The sequence below is a fragment of the Taeniopygia guttata genome, chromosome 11, assembly GCF_048771995.1.
Source record: "Taeniopygia guttata chromosome 11, bTaeGut7.mat, whole genome shotgun sequence".
NCBI lineage: Eukaryota > Metazoa > Chordata > Aves > Passeriformes > Estrildidae > Taeniopygia > Taeniopygia guttata.
Window position 1 is genome coordinate 14,549,759 of NC_133036.1, and position 17,043 is coordinate 14,566,801.

Below are 17,043 nucleotides of genomic sequence, written 5' to 3' on the forward strand. Positions count from 1 at the left end.
CCAGGCAGCAACTGACCCCTGTGAGAGCAGATTTAAAAAATTTGGTTTTTCTACTCAGGTTCAATCATCCTCTTCCTGCCCCAGCGAGGCACATGCTCAGCACCTTCTCCAGCCTTCCCACAGGACACCTACTGTGGCTCCACTCATCCCTTTGTGCAGTTCAGCTTCTCAGGCGCATCCTGCTAATTTAGCAGAGCATCTCTGAATAGTTGGTGTTGGAGCAGGGCTTTATCATAGCCAGATGCTGTTGATGACTTGAGGTTTGGCTTTTGTTCAGTGAGAAGAGCTCTAGCTATTGAAGCACTAAGTCTGGGGCTGGCTATTGCGGAGCCAGATGGTTTCGTTCCAAATGTTTAAGTTCTATAAATCTATTAATCTATAAATTCTGTTGTCACTGTGGAAATGATAGGTTAAATTTTGCAATCCTTGTAGATAGTTACCCTCTGAGTAGATATCATCAAAGATTAAAAAGTCATTATTTCTTGGCTTTTTATATATTTTTCCTTCTTTGTCATTTTTGTATAAGTTCCTACAGGGGAAAAAATTATTCCAAGTTCTGAGTTGAAGAACATCAGAAATCAGCTTCTCTGAACCGAGTTTGAAAGTATTTTTTCCAACACATTGCTCCTCTTTGGTCTTGATGCAATGTTGAAGGCCTTGGTGTGTTTATGAATTTTTTTACTCATCATATTCCAGCCAACTGCAGATTTTATTCTCTCGATGCTATTTTACGCATTTTGCAGAAAAGCCATTACTCATTTAATTTTTACCCTTGTATTTTTTGTTTTAGGCCTGTAAGCAGCACTATTTTCCTTCCCCTTAAATCTTGGTAGGCTTTGATGGTGCTGCTCGTGTCCTGTGACTGCTGAGGTTGAGGGGCACCACGCTGTGCCTGTGTGCCTCCAGCATCACTTCTGCAGAGCAATGTGGCTCAAAAACCTTGCAGAAGTCCTGTCTCTGCCCAGACTCTGTGCTGAGGGCTGGTGGGGTGTGCCCTGCTGAAAGGCTGAGCTGCACAGTGCCAATTTGGGATGTGCACTGTGGATATGGGGGCTGGTGGCTTTCCCTGCCAGCACTGCCCTGCCTGCTTGGTTTTACCTGGGCCATGCCAGGAAGTGCCTGGCAAGGTGTGGGACAGTCCCACTGTGTAGCACAGACTGGGGGGATGCTGCTCTGGCTGAACTCAACTGAGAGCCAGCAGACCTGATGCTTTTTAAAGCAATCCCACAGTCTTGCAACAAATTTTATACCTGATCAGTTATGGATTTGGGAAACGAAACACACCTTCTTGGAAAGAGAAACAGTTGCTGGTGGAACTAGGTGAATTCACAAATCTGACCTAGAGGCTCAGTCAAGGGAAGAAGGATTTTTAGGCTGCTCCAGCCTCAGTGTCCCAATGTGAAACCACATTTCTGTGTGTCCCTGAACTATATCTCCTGCTCAGTGACTGCTGTAGGTAGTGTGAGCCTGATCAGCTCCTCAGGGACCTAACACTGGGCTTCAAAACAGACTACTCAGAGTCTGAGAGCTTCCCTGCAGTCATAAAACCAGTCTGGGCTCACCAAGTGGGTGCCCTGCTGTAAGCAGGGATGTAACCATCCCTCCCAAGCGTGCTGCCAGGGCAGAGCCCAGCCCTGCTCCCTGCCCACGCTGCCTGCCCAGGTGGAACTGAGCAGGGAGAGGAAAATCTGCCCACTTTAACCACCCTCCAAGGCAGCAATGAGCTCTCTGTGCTGGCGTTTTGCTCCAGCATAACTTTAAAGTTGTTAGGGACAAAGCGTTCAATGTATTTGCCTGAGTTTATGCAAATGTATTAAAATGAATGCAAATTGCAATCTATTGATTTTTTTAAAATGATATTGGCAGGCATGAATGAGGGAGAAACACACCGCACTGATTTTTCACTATCTTGCATCTTTTCAAGCACTTCACTCTTGTGCACAGTGAACAGAAGTGTCTGAAACTCTGTTTTATGCTCGCTTTGTGGAGGCCAGAAAGCTGAACACACAGTGGAGAGAAGCTGAGCCCAAACCCATTAACCATTTTGAAACTAAAGAGGATTACTGTCACCAGATCTGCGTTCCTATGAACAGAAAACACATGCGGAGGGGAGCAATTTGTGCTTGATGTGTGAGAGAAACAGAAGAGCTGTAACTTGTGTGTGCTGGGCAAAAACCCCAGCGGGGGAAAGGCCAGGGGAGGCCTCAGCAGAGTGCATGGAAAGCACCCTGGGCAGCCCTTGAGGGGGTAGAGGTGGGGAGAGCTGTGTTGGGAACCCCAGGAGCGTGCTGCAAGGGAGGGGTGGTGACAGCCCGGCTGTGGAGAAGAGGCACTGAGTGATGTGAGCCTGCCTGGCCTGGGGGCATGGCATGGACCTGCAGCTGAGCTGCCCAAAACCAGGGCTGGGCACTCTGGATGATGGGGGGGAGCTCTGGGATGCAGGGTTTGTGTCCCCCAAAGCTCTGCTGCTCCTCAGCTCACGCACTGGGAGAGACGTGGCCCTGGCCCCCAGCTGCAGCTTGTACTGAGTGACTTAGTGGTTTATTTTTGAATTCCTTTTTAGTTTATAATAACTGGCCTGAACCTTTGGATTCTGCATCTCCTATCCATGTTGGTTTTTTTTAAGTCTTTGTTATAGAGTAATAGTGTCTATCAATACCACATGGTTTTTATTTACATGAGTTTGTTAAAGGATACACAAAAAAGGTGACTCTTGATATAGTGTACAGGACAGGCAGGTTGGGAAGGTGCTGGTGGGGGAGTGATTGCTGCCATGACTTAGCTGTGTGCTGAAGGACATCAGCCCTGTGCTCTGCTGGTGGGACAGGATACAGGAACACACTTAAAGATTTTTATAATTTAATTCCAGTTTCTTTCTTTGTTTGAAGAATGGTCTCCTGTGTTTTCTTTATAAGGCAGAAGGGGTTTTCCTTGCAGAAGGTTTGAAGATGAGGGCTGGAAGGCTTAGGGAGCTAAAGAGCAACCCAGCCTCTTGTCAGAATTTTCTTGGCATCCACAGTGAGAGAGGCCAGGCAAATCTGGGGGGTGCCTAGCAGGGGCTGTGTAGCAAAACACAACTGAAGTGACTTTGGGCATAATGCTGTGCCCAGAGACAGAGTTTGACATTGGAGGGACTCAGTTCTTTGTAACCTTCCTGTTGTTTTGTAGTGCCCCTCACCTTGACACTGTTGTCCAGCTTCCACCTGGTGTGGCTGGGTCGGATTTCAGGTGATGAGGTGATGGCAATTTCAATGCATTCCTGGAGTTCTGGGTAAATATCTCCAATTACAAATTGAATTTGTTGTGCTGTTTTTTTGGGGTTTTTTTTGGAAGTCCTCATTGCAACCCTGTAGGGGGAATGGGTACAGTAGTAAAACCTCTTTCATCTGAGTAATTTCCTTTCAACATCGGGGTACTACAAGGAAGGATTTCATCCTGCACAGGCTCCTGTCCAAGAATTTTCATCATCATTAGACTTTTGTGATGAGCTGAACTCAAATATTGGTGGGGGGAAAAAGGCACAGGAGATGTTTGGTGTCGTTGGTATTGTAAATAATTACTGGACAAGATGGAAGTAATATGATGAAGAAGAATTGATGACCTCTATCAGAAACACTAATGAAACATTTCTGTTGGAAGGGAATTACATGGTCATGTTTGTATGGCTTTTCATAGGAAAATATTTCATATTAATTGGCTACAGTGCAAACCTTAGGATAGAAAATGGCTCCTTGTGTCTGGTTCTATATGGAAATCAACGAGGTAGAGCAAATTCCTTGCTAACCTGCAGCTTATATAATATTGCATTTATTGGGGAGTCTTAAATCCTAAACCTGCTGCTATATACCCATTTATGGAGCAAACACCTAATGCTCTTCTATTGGTTTAATGTACTATTTGCTTAATGGACCATTGACATAATCATTTGATATAGATTCCAGTCATAGTATGTTACCAAGCCATGATATATTAATATAGCCCCATATTAATGGTGGAGGGCAAGCATATTATATTATTATCCATGACCAATTAGCTTCTGGTGTCTTAGGGACACACTTCTCTAGGTGTTAGTCTTTATGGACCTAATTTTAAGAAGTCTGAGCATTCCTAGTGCATTCACTGAAGTGAATTGTGTTTCCTGATGGATCCATATTTCCAGGTTACTCAAAGCCCCCTAATACAACTTGTGGCCATGTCACTGTAACTGTACATTTCCACTTGTAGTCAGAGATTTTTAAGTTCTTTTACTGTCAATGGTTTTCTTCTGCTTTTACTCAATGGGTAATCAAATAATGCTTTTCTTTCCCTTTTTATCTTTCTTTTCAAGCAATCAAAAGATGTCTATAAGGTCAGAAGGGACTGTTTATGTCAGGAAAGCATGTGCTGCTCCAGGCTGAGGGCAAAGTGGCTGGAAAGCTGCCTGTGGAAAAAGACCTTGGGGTGCTGGTTGGCAGCAGCTGAGCATGAGCCAGGTGGGCACACGGGCCAGTGGCACCTGGCCTGTACCTGTGTGGCCAGCAGGACAGGGCAGTGATGGTCCCCCTGAGCACAAGCATTATGAGGAGCAGCTGGAGGGGCTCAGACTGGTGAAAAGGAACCTTGGGGGGACCTTATTGCTTTCCACAGCTCCCTGACAGCAGGTGGGGCTGGGCTCTGTTCCCAGGGAACAAATGAAACAACAAGAGGAAATGGCCTCAAGTTGTGCCAGGATAGCTTTTGGTTGGATATTGGGAAAGATTTCTTCACTGCAAGGGTGGTCAGGCACCTGGAGCAGGCTGCCTAGGGCAGTGGGGCAGTGCCACCCCTGGGTGGGTTTAAAAGATGTGTGGATGTGGCACTAAGGGCCATGGTTTAGTGTGGGCTTGTTAGTGCTGGATTAACAGTTGGACTCGATATAAAGGTTCTTTCTGACTTCAATAATTGTATGACTCAGTGATTAATATAGATACATTTAGTTGCTCACAAATAGGATTATTGTGCTACAGTTATGATAGCTAGTGCAGAGCTGTACAGCAGCAAATATGATCTCTTCTGTCTTTCACCCCCCTCATGCTCAGATTATTAATAACAATATGAAAATACGAGGGACCAGCATGCAGATTCTGCTCTTTGTGGGGTGCCTGCAAAATTAAGTGATCATTATAAATAGGAGGCAAAATTGGCATTTTATCTGTCTCATACGCTGTAATTAAGTAGCTGATTTCTTCCTGATGTGGCAGCAACAGTGGCTATGGAGAGAAGGAGAAAGGGTAATAGTTTTTCCAGTCATTTCTGTGAGGCTGCCTTATACAGGAAAATAAAGATATAAAACGCAGGTGACAAGGAAACAGAAGAGTTAGTGATAAAAGGAGTAAAATAAGAGGTCTGCTGTGCACAGATTGAGAAGGATGTAGAAACGTTTGAGTGGATGAAAACAGGATGGAACAGTCTGGGTTCCTGGAGCACTGGAGGCAGTGTGTATGAGCCAGAGGGAGGACAGTGCTGGAGGGGGGAAACAACGAACTTGGATGCATGAGAAGTTCATCCAACTGTTTATGTCCTGGGCTGGTTTTAACATTAAAATCCAACGGCAAAAAAAAAAAAAAAATAAAGTAACAGCCTTCTTAAAGAAAAGCAGGCAAATTTTCTTGGTTGCTGCCGAAGAGTTACTAGAGAAACCACCATCCTGCCCATCTCACCTGCTCTGATGGTGATGCTTACAGGGAGCACAGGCTGCTCTGCATAGCAGTCCCACCCTTGGAGCAATGAGAGGCACCTCCTGTGAGTGTTTCCTGCAGTGTGCAGGCTGTTAAAATCCTGGCAGTTTTCCTTAGGGTATCATGGGGACTTGTAGGAGCATCTTTAGGAGAGACTCTGCTAAGCATCTTCCATTGTGTACTTGAATCACGTGTGGATGTACACATTTCACGCTAAAATTCAGAGTGATATTCATGCTGTGCACTGGATAATGTAAAATCATGTAGAAAGTGTAATGTGGGAGAATATAATTAAAACTATATGATGTGGTTGCACCAAATAACTTGAGTTCTTGAAGGAAACCAGTTTTCTGTTTTCCCAGTTTTAACTTTTCATATTTGTTTCTTTTTGTAGCACTGCAATTTTCTTAATGTTGGTGTTTGTAAACAACTTTCAAAGCTCCTTAGATGGAGGAAGTTTCCCCTCCCTTCCTTCCCATGTTGTTCTGTGTTGGAGGAAAATGTGTCAGGAAGGATCTGAGAGCCTGAGATGCGAAGCTGCTGCAGCTTCATGCTCATGTCCAACCAGCAGCAAAACTGAAGATATATTTACAGTAGGCAAATGCACGTACCACAAAGAGACATACAGATAGCTGGATAGGTAAGTGTGTGTGTATATACACATACAGCTGGGGATACAGAGCAGGCAATACAGAGTGCTTGCAGAAATGCACACACCCCTGAGAGCTCCATCCTGCTCTCCAGTCTGCTTGTATAATGTTCTATATAGACCAACAGTGCAACCCTACAGCAGCAGTGCTCAGACACCCAGCCTGGCTGGAGCCCTGCCTGCTGTGCCAGCCTCTGCTGTGCCCCTGTGGGCCCATGGTGGGCTGCTGGGTGTGTGATGGGCTGATGCTGACTAGCAGGAGTCCCAAGGGCTGTCCCTGGCTGTGGTGCTCCCCTCTCAGGGCTGCCTGTCCCCTGCTCTTCTCCCTCTTACTCCCCAGCATGGCTGGAATCTCCTCTTCTCCCCAGTCCTTTGGTGGGTCTTACCTGGACTCCTCACTCACAGGGTCCTCCTGGACCAGCAAAGACAGTTCAGGGCTCTCTCCAAAAAGTCCCTGCAGAGTTTGGGGGAGGAATAAGCGTGTACAGGAATAATCCTGCTTGAACTTGGACAACTGGCAGCCATATGTGTAAGCAAACAAAGTTTTACTGCTTCTTTAAAAGAGATAGTTTTAAAAGCTTTATTTTCTTGCCAGTTGGCTAAGAAGCGAGCAAGGAACAATAGATTCAAGCTGAAATAATTTGCATTTATGATGAAGACAAGGAATATCTACCTTGCATTTTCCTAAAAAAGAAAAATTAAACCCCATTTTTAATTAACTGATAAACTATTAATCAAATTTTTGCAATGTTAGGTGACACATTATTCATTTAGATAGAATGACTGTGAACTTAAACTAATCAAATCTGATTTGCCCACATATGCTTGATTGAAATACATTTTAACTAGCATATACAAAGAGAAAATCTTGGATTTCTTACCTAATCTTCAGAGTATACTGCTGAGTTAATAAGGGCAGTTTTTTTTTTAAATGAGACCACCATTTCTTAATCTGCATATCAAAATCAAGAGCAACTTAATTGCAAAACACATATTCCTGAAATCTAATCATTATACTGCTTTAGGGTATTTTATTGAAGCATGTTAAATTATGGACAGAATATTAATGATGAAGCTAATCAAACCCAATTAGTCACTTCTAACAATAGTCACATAAATATACAAGTCAGGTACTAAAGTACTGTAGGTATGGTTTTAAGGTTTTTTTTTAATATAAAATTTATGTGGTATATATGAATTATATACTCGTTATTTTTAATCTAAAAATCTAGGACAAGTCATTTCAAAGCAAATGTGATATGCCAGAAGACAATGGGACTTGTCCCTTACCATCAGAAGTGACAGTGCTGATTTCTGCCTGTGTGAAGGTTGCTGTGACAGAGGCTGATGGGCCCAGGTGAGCAGCATGGAAGGGTGGCTCCGTGGGCTCCTGGACGTGGAAGGTGGATGGGCACGTGCAGGTTCCTCTGCTCCGGCTGCACAAACTCTGCTCTGTGCTCAGGCTGCTCTCAGGCTGCACACTGCAGCATTTGCATATGCTGCTGCAATAATTGTAGTATATAATAATTACAGATGTATTGTGTCTGCATTAAAAATCAGCCTCTTCCTTTAAGCCCAGTGCAGCATCTCGTAGAGATTTAAGCATAGTGCTTATCTTCATGCTGATTCATTTATGTGTACTTTGATATTGATATTTTGGGTGGCTTTCAGTTTGTTTCAGCCTCCTACTTGCTAATTATGAGAGGGCAGCTGTCATCTTACTTTAGGTCTATCTATTCCATCAGAAAATTCACACAATGCAGGGGTCACAGATGACCTTCTACTGATGTATCTTTTGAAAGATGATGTGTTTTCAAAATCCTTTTAAATTGCAACTCTTACAGTTTCCATAATTATTCAGGTCACATAAAAGAATGACTTAGCATATTTATAACCCCTCTTTGCACTTTCAGATTTAAGGACATGTATTTTCTAATTTGTAATCATCTAATTTTAAAAAGGGCTACCCATAAATAATAGGTATGGTTTTAGTGCCAGACAGGGAAGCCCTGACAGGATTTGTGATACCGTCGGTGCCAGTGGCTGTGCTGTGTCAGGGAACTGAGCAGCTTTTTCCTCCTACAAGCCACGATTACCAGGGGCTCAGGCACGTCCCTGCAGGGCTGGCCAGGGCACTGTGGAAAAGGGCATTGGGAGCCTCTCCTGCCAGATTTCATGGAAATGGGTCCCCAGTGATGAGGAAGGGGAGCTGCTGCCACAGGCACAGCAAGGCTCTCACAGGGAGCTGTTGGCTATAGCTCCGGGGGCTGGGCCACCACTGGGCACCAGCAAGGGCAGGGATGGATTTGTGGAACCATCACAGGAGCAGGTTGAGGTGGAGGGGCCACCCCGAGCTCCCAGAGGGGTGGCTGGGGCACAGCTCTTGGGGGATGCCACATGGGCCACCAGCGGTGAAACTCGCTTTTCCACACTGACTCCTTTAATAATGAGGTCGTACACAGGTGCTTATCCTAGAAACCAACCAAAGCATGCTGGTTCTTGTGTTCAGAAAATAGCTGTGTGTCAGAGGTCTGGGCAGGCCCTCCAGAAGGTGCAGGGAGGGGACCAGCCCCTGACCATCGATGACTGTGATGGCAGCAATCAATAGCCAGCCCTTGCAAACAATCTGGGATCTGCAAAGGGTTTTCTCAAATCAGTGTAAGATTAGTTGAAATCGACTTATTTGAAAAGAAAATACTTCAGTGAAATAAAAGCTGCTGTTAAAAGTAGTACTGGAGCTTTGTCTTTTACCTGCCATGCAAGTCCAAATTGTTTTGTCATAAATAGTGCTCATGTCCACAGAAACAGGCTGGGGGAACAAGGGCTATCTGAGCTGATACATGCTTATGTGTTTTTTAATGTGAGTATACAGCTTTTCCCAAAAGGAATCAAAAGCTTCTGGCAAGTTTGAAAAGGGAGATGACTGATACTGTATTGTAAATAGGGAAATTAAGACTTCCTCTACTCCTTCATAAACTCTTCTGGAAAGCTGCCTATGCTCTAAAGGCCGTAGGCTGTTTTAGTCTATATTTCATTATAAAAAGAAGATTGAGAAGTGACTCAATTATAATGTATAAGCACCTTCATGGGAAGAAAATACAGGGTACCAGGGAGCTTTTTCAGCTAGCAGAGAAATGTGTCAGAACAACCAATGCCTGCAAACTGAAATAGAAACTGGAAATAAAGCTGCTCTTTCAAAGTGCCTGCTGGAACTCTGCTGGGTTTTGTGATGGGTTCTGCCTGTCTTGGTGGTCTTCAGACTATCACAAGGTATCATTTAGTTATGTGTAGAAGCTGTTAATCAAAATCTAAAGTATTAAACTTATTGCAAACCTATTTTGGTGGTCTAGGAGCTTTTGCTATGCAAGTTGGGGTAGCTGATCTAATATTCCTGTCTTGCCTTGACATAACCAGACCTAGCTGTTATACTTCCTTGTCCATCATAATTGAGCTTCAAGAGATATTTGGTGTTGTCTTGTGAGTGCAAGAGGAAATTACTGGTTCCTTGTTTTTTCTCACATTTCAGTTGCATAACAAACCATCATCCCAACCAAAAGAACATTTGCAAGTAAAGAATCCAGTATTTATTTCCTCTCATTCACATAATATCTGCTTGCTCCTATTGCTACGTGAAGAGTTAGTTCTCTCCAAAGTCTGAGTTTGTACAATGCTCCAAATGCACTGCAGCTGTGTGCACTTGGCCGTGGCTGCCTTCAGCCTGGCCCGTGCCCAGGGGACAGTGACTGTCTGTGCAACCCCTTGGACAAGGGCATGCCTGTCTCACACACAGCCGAGTGTCTGCGGGTGCTGAGCACGTGCCGGGGAAAAATCAGTTCACAGTGTATGGAATCTGGGGGAAGACCCACTCCAAACACAGCTTACTGTAGTGTTTTATAAGAATAAATGGGAAGCTGCAAATTAGTTAAAGCTTATCAGCTGGGTGGTTATTGCATCATGCCTCCAGAGAAAAAAACCAAAAATCCCCTGCTCCAGCTAAACTACTTCAGCATGGCTTGAGTACAGCTTCATTCCCACTGTGTGACTCTTTGGACCCAGCAAGCTGCATATAGTGGTATTTGAATTCATCAGTGTTTCAAAAGAACATTAAAATTTAACAAGTACATTTAACTAAAAAATCTATATCTAAATAGCATGGAGGTAGTGATAAAAAGGAGGTAATTCAGGCCAAGATATTGCATTAACTTCCCTGTGAAAGGACCTTTCAGACAGCGTGGAGCCGGGTTGAAGTCACTGAACTAATGCCAGTTTCTTTACTCAGAGCCCAAGAAGCCTGTGCCTCAGTTTAGATGGGTGTCAGTTTTTGGTTTTTTTGAAAGAATTTTAAAAATACCCCCACAAAACAAACAAACAAAAAAAAAACCCTAAAAAAAAAAAAAAAAAGGAACAAAACCAAACTTGCAAAGAAAAAAAAATCCCCAATTTTTAGTGGGTTTTCTTTGCTATTACCACAAAGGTATTTTGCTTATCAGAATTATCTTTCTGGAAAGCTTTCCTCCCCAATAGATTGACTGAAACATGGCAAGAGCATGGCCAACCACTGTATTACTCCAACCTTACCAGTGACTTTATTAAGGTTAGCATATATCTCTGTAATAACTGAATTTTACTTGTCTTAGGTGAGGTGGAAGTTCTGATATAGTAGAAGAAATGTTAATTCCATATGACTTTGCATGATTCCTGAAACTGTCTACTGCATCAACATGGACAAAGTCTGTCCTTTCCCACCTTCTTCCCACCTCATGCTGAAACACCTTCAAAGTGCTAAAGGAACAGAGCCCAGACCCTTTGAATTCATTCAATCATGGATGAAATTAAAGTGCTTACACAATATTGTAGAGTACTCTGCAAATACTGAGTCACCACAGTGAGTTGTCAGCTCTTCTATAAAAATTATTGAAAATCATTATTGTGTGATTTATTTCCCTGGCAATTTATCTAAAAATAAAAATCGGACCCAGATTTCCTCAAAGCCTGTAAGTCTCAGCTGTTTCAAAACTGAAAGTTAATAGTGAAAGCTGCTGCCTGACAGTTTTAAATCCCTTTTCCCGTGTGAGCTGGGGGTATGAGGCATTAGGAGCTCCCAGGATTGCAGGAGGAGTGGGAGCTGTGAGCATGGCCATGTGCACAGACCAGTCCTCCCCAGCAGTTCTACACTGTGTGCTTCCCCTTTCATCTCAGAAAAGAGTGGCAGAACTGCAGGTTGAGGTGTTGTGGAGCAAGTCTTCTTCTGTGAGAGTCTCCTACTTGACCTCTGGATGACAGGAGGTTAACTGGGAGGCTTGGCTGTAAAGAAAGTCTGGAGAAAGTTTGTTGCTGCTTGGCATGCTGCTGTTTATTACAGATGTGTGATGAATGACACTTCCTCTTTTTGAGAGCTGGGAGTTGCCAGATGTTTGCACCCCAGTTGCCAGGCTCTGTAGGTCAGAGCAGAGCTGGTTGGGCTGTAAAGGTTTCTGTGTGCTCTCTTTTGGGGACATATGGGTTAAAACAGTCTCAGAATAAAAGCCTGAGTCTATTGAAATTAGTGGCAAAACTCCCATTCACTCTGGATTGTCAAAATGATCTGTAGAGCCCCCTAAGATTTGTGTTCTGTTAATAATTATTGCTTGTACATAAAAGTAAACTTCTATATTTAAAACTTATAACTTGGCAACCATGGAATGCACATGTCTATAATGAATAACCATCTGAGCCTATTACTTCAGCTCTCTTCTATTCTCACCCTTTTCTATATTTTACCTGCTATTCATCTGTCCAAATTTCAGACTGTAAGATCTTCTGGGTAGAGATCATTTTTTCTGCTGGCAAAGTGTCTCTGTGTCAAACAAGGCAAGTATTTTAAATCAGGGGAAACAAATGTTCCTGCATTTGACAGTTTCTGAACATGAATGCAAGTGATCAGGCATGCGTGTCTAGAGATGTGCTTTCTACATGCACATATTGTTTCCTTTTAAAGACATCTGCATCTACTGAATTCAGTCCAGAATTTGGCCTATAAGTTTACCATTATTATGCCTCAATTCAGCAAAGCGTGACTGTAGGGAGACTTAAAATTAAGTATACATGTAAGTGCTTTGTTGGATGGAGGCCTCTAAGACTTTGTGCATTTATGCCCTTGTAATTTTAAAATGAAACATATTATTCAAAGTCTTCAGTTCTTTATGCTGTCACTTCCTCACTTATTTTGATTTATTATATATATATGCATGTCTCCTAAATGCTAGATGCTTTTCAAAACAAATAAATTCAAAATATATTGAAATCAAATATAAAAGTAGTATCTGCTCTTAACTGAGCTACAATAATATCTTCGGTTCACCAGCATCACTTTTGTGACTTAGCAGCAACTTCCCTATCAAGGCTGTCTCATGTCAAAAACTTGGTTTTTAGCCAAGAGAAAACATGTCTGGCCCAAAGTGCAGGGCTCTTCATAGACAAGCAGCCCTAACATCTTTGTTCCCAAGAATGGCAAATGCTGCTGCATCTTCTATTCTCTGAGCTGCCACCCTCTTGTTGAGGGGATGTTCAGAAGTGCTGCCCTTCCAGTTCTGCCACCATGGGTGATGTTTTGGACTTGCTTTTGGGCCAGCTGTAATTTTCCATGCAAATTTTAAACCACAGGGATGCCACTCAAGGATGTCTGCTAGCTGTTGCTGTGGCAGAATGGGTCAGGTTTGCATGGAGATGAAAACAGAAATGAGGTGAGATGGGCAGGCAGGACCTTCCTTGCAATGGAGCCCAATAAATGCCAGTAAACAGACACCAGTTAAGGCTCTTCATGTAAATTGATATGGAGCCCAGTTCAGGTTATTAAAACCCTTTGAATGTCTCTCCTCTCAGTGAGGTCAATTACATTTGATATGCCAAAGGATATGGAAAAACCCACTTGTCTTTAGCATAGGAGTCTAATAAATCTAATTTGCTGTGTTTTATAAAATTGGTATTATTTGTACATGCGTCCTGAAAATACAGACTGCATCATTTGGAAGCAGTCCCCTCTTTGGGGCTCATTGTTGCTTGCCTTAAGTGTTGGGGTCATCTTACTGATGTTTGCTTAAATATTTGTACTTGACATCACTCCACAGAAAATATGTACTTCAAGTCTTTTATTCTTTTTTCTTTCCCTAAATAATGATCATAAACATCTTGTAGAAATCTTCAGGGGTTGGAAAATTTGAAGACAACTGACTTTGTTGCATTTCCTTTGCTAAAAATGCTCAGTGAGTTCAACAAGAAGTGGAGTTACAGCGCTGAGCCTGCAGACCTCCATTTGAAGTGCCACCTGCAGTGGTGGTTTATGAGATGAGGCTTGTTCTCCTAGAAGTTATAATGAGACCACCCAGCCCTGACTGCATATGCCATGGATTAGAATTCAGATGGTAACAATTTCTCACTATTACCAAGGCCAGATTTGATCTGGTTATGCAAAAAAAAGACTTCCAGTCATGCTCTGACTCTCCTCAGTCTACAGCTTCTAGAGAAACTCCTTCTTAGGCAAATTGAAGAATTTTTTCTCTCTTCAGGTGAGTTCTGAATCATGAAGTCACTTTCCCTGAAGTCATGAGGACTGTGTCTGTAATTGGGATTACATGCTTAAGAAAGGACTTGCAGGAATGAATTGTAGGAATAAATTGTAATATGCTTTTGGTTTGTAGCAGCAGAAGTAGAGGACTGTGGTTTCTGGCTTCCTTTGGTTTGTCATATTCCCATCCCAGCTGTTTTGTTAAAAATCAATGTAATCCTCAATATAATTTGTGATTTTACTGAGAAGAATTAAACAAGATTGGAAGGATATCTGTAAACCAAGGGTGCCTTTAGCAAGAAAATGCAATGTTTAAAAGTAGAAAAAAATGCCAAGAAACAAAACAAAAGGTGAAATGAAAGAGAAGTTGAATGATAGGGAAACAGGTTTAAGCTTGTCAGAGAAATGCCCTGTTTTAATATGAGTACGTTTGTTAAAGTGTATAAATAAATATATGTAAATATATGTAAATAGTTCCCTGAAGTGAATAAGAAATTACAATTAAAAGGATAGACAAAATTATTAATCGAAAGTAATGATAAACCCAACCTTTGTAGTTACAAGCTTTACTTCAGTCACAGAAACTCATGTAAAAAATTTGAAAAGTAGTTTAGGGCTTCTGTGCTGGCTTGCTGCGTTGTAGAGACAAGAACCCAATTATTTGGAGAAATGCCCCCTAATACTTGGAAAGAGGGCAGTGGGAATGCCCACTTAGCAGGTACCCCTCCTACAAACTGTAACCAGAGGAAGAGGTTTCTGAGACATTAACAGAATCAAACTGGCTACCTGTGCTACAGCAAAAAAATAATGGTGTATAACCTGCCCTGGATCAATAATGGGCAGAAAAACATACTCAGTAAAGGGTATTTAACAAGGCCACTTCTGGTTGAGAATTCTCTCTGGCTCTGTCCCAGCTGGACCTGATGCAAGACCTGTATTAAACACACTGTCATGGGCCAAGGCTTTAGATTGCAAAAGTGAAGTGCTTTGCTTTCACACAAACTTTGTGCTACCAGCTTTGGTTTGTGTGTGCTTGTTTGACAGTTGTTGTATTGAAGAGAGTTGGTGACCCAAACATCAGAAAAGAAGTTGTGCATTTGTGGTGTGGGAGACCTCTACATCTTCCCCTTGAGTCTGCACAAGGGCTGCTCTCATGCTGCCACCCTCATCAGCACCTTAGCACAAGGGAGTAAATAGCTTGTGAGAAAAACAGACATCCTTAATGCCACAATCTTCCTGTTAATGGGAACATGCCTTTGGTGCTGTCTGTTTAACAAGCTAAAAGAATAAATTTCACAGTATCCGTCATACAAATCTCAGAACTTGATTCTCCTTTCACTAATCCAGGTATAAATCACCACTGAAGTCAACAGAGTTATTTCAGCTTTAATTCTGGGACATATGAGAGGAGATTGAGGCCCTTAAGGTATTTGGTATCTAGGCTATCTCTACTGATAGACTGCCATGATCAGAAAGCTCTCCTCCTTCACAGGGAAAAGATGAGGGGAAAAAGCAAAGTGACACTAATCTTTTCCGAGTCAGGCTTTCCTCTTGGGTGTGACTACATGCAGAAAAGCAGGGATTTCCAGGTGATACTAATCAAAGATGGCAGAAGCAACTACAAAGCATACAAATAAAGCATCCAAGTTTCATGTACCAAACCAAGCATGACAGTAGTCACAGAATAGCAGCTAGACTACAGTCAGCTGTGTCGCTGCGAGGGGCACAGAACTTTACTGTGTGACAGCAACACGAAAACAAGCTATGTTGTTATTATTAGCAAACACATAATAAGGTTAAAACATAATGCACATTAATAGTTGGTTATGCTGCCTTATGTATATTTTACAAAGATGCCTTTTTTATCAGGAAAAATGAAATTTCTACAGATGGTCTCACCAGACAGTTTACAGTTTGTTCCAGCTTTTTTTTTTAACTAGCTGTTCCTAGATGTGTGTGGTAATGTGTGTGTCTGCATAGGTATGGGCTATTTCTGACAATTTTCTGTATCCTTACTGAATCCAATACCCAGATCCAGACTCCCCTTCATCATTACCAATGTGGAAAAAAAACACGCTGTATTGATGGACTTTAAAATTCAGTAGCTTTAACCAGAAAATCATGCCCCTTGTTCTCCCTGCAGAGACAAATGAACATCAACCTACTTAATACTTAACCCTGTTCAAAAACTGAACCTAAGGGAACATGAGTTTGATGGTTCTCAGGTACCATGTTAAACATGGGATAGTTGTGTGGATGGATAGCAAGGGTGAGGCTAAGCTGGTGACACAGTGCACATAAATATTTAGCTGTCACCTAGTGCCCCATAACTTACATTTCAAGCATGAGTTATGGTATTTAAGTATGTAAAAAAAAGAGTAGCATGTTGGTGTCATCCCTGAAGCCTCTCACCTTTCTCTAATGAGAAAAGACAGGAGAGAGGAACATGCCTAATGTCAGTACCATGATGTTTCAGAACAACAACCATATAAAAACCTTACTTGTTCTATGTCTGGACAATGAAAGGTGTCTAGTAGTTTGACTCCATTGTCATTATCTGAACAAAAACCACTGCCTGTTTCAGGCTGATTAAATGAGGGAGGTGCAGGCTTTGACCATGGTTCTGCAAGCATTGCAGAGCTTCACTCCTCTAAGTACCTCCAGTGGAACTGGGTTGCCTTCCTGATTTACCAAAAGAGGGGGACTCATGGCCATTTTTTTTTCAACAGGAAGCCCCAAAAGGACTTATCTGCAACATAAAGAACAATCATTAGAAAAGTTAATAGTGGTTTTGTTCAGAATAAAACTCTTGGATAGAAAAAATATTCAATTATTGCTGGCAGAGTGGAGACAGTTATTCTTAAATATTTGCTGGGGCACTTATCCTCCTGGCAAATCACAGCAACAAGGAAAGGCTTTTAATCTTTCACAGGAATTTAAAAATCACTAAAAGTTCATAATAAGCATGCAGTGTGAGTGTTGCAGCAAGAATTATATATACAATTCTAAGATGGTCTTGTGGCATTTTGATTATGAGTTAGCTTTAACAAAAAGGATACTAGTTTGGGTTTTTTTCCAACAGTTCTAGCACGTATTTTTCATGACAGAAGACTGAGTATGAAATTTCCCTTCAGCAGATCAGGGAGCCTGCTCAT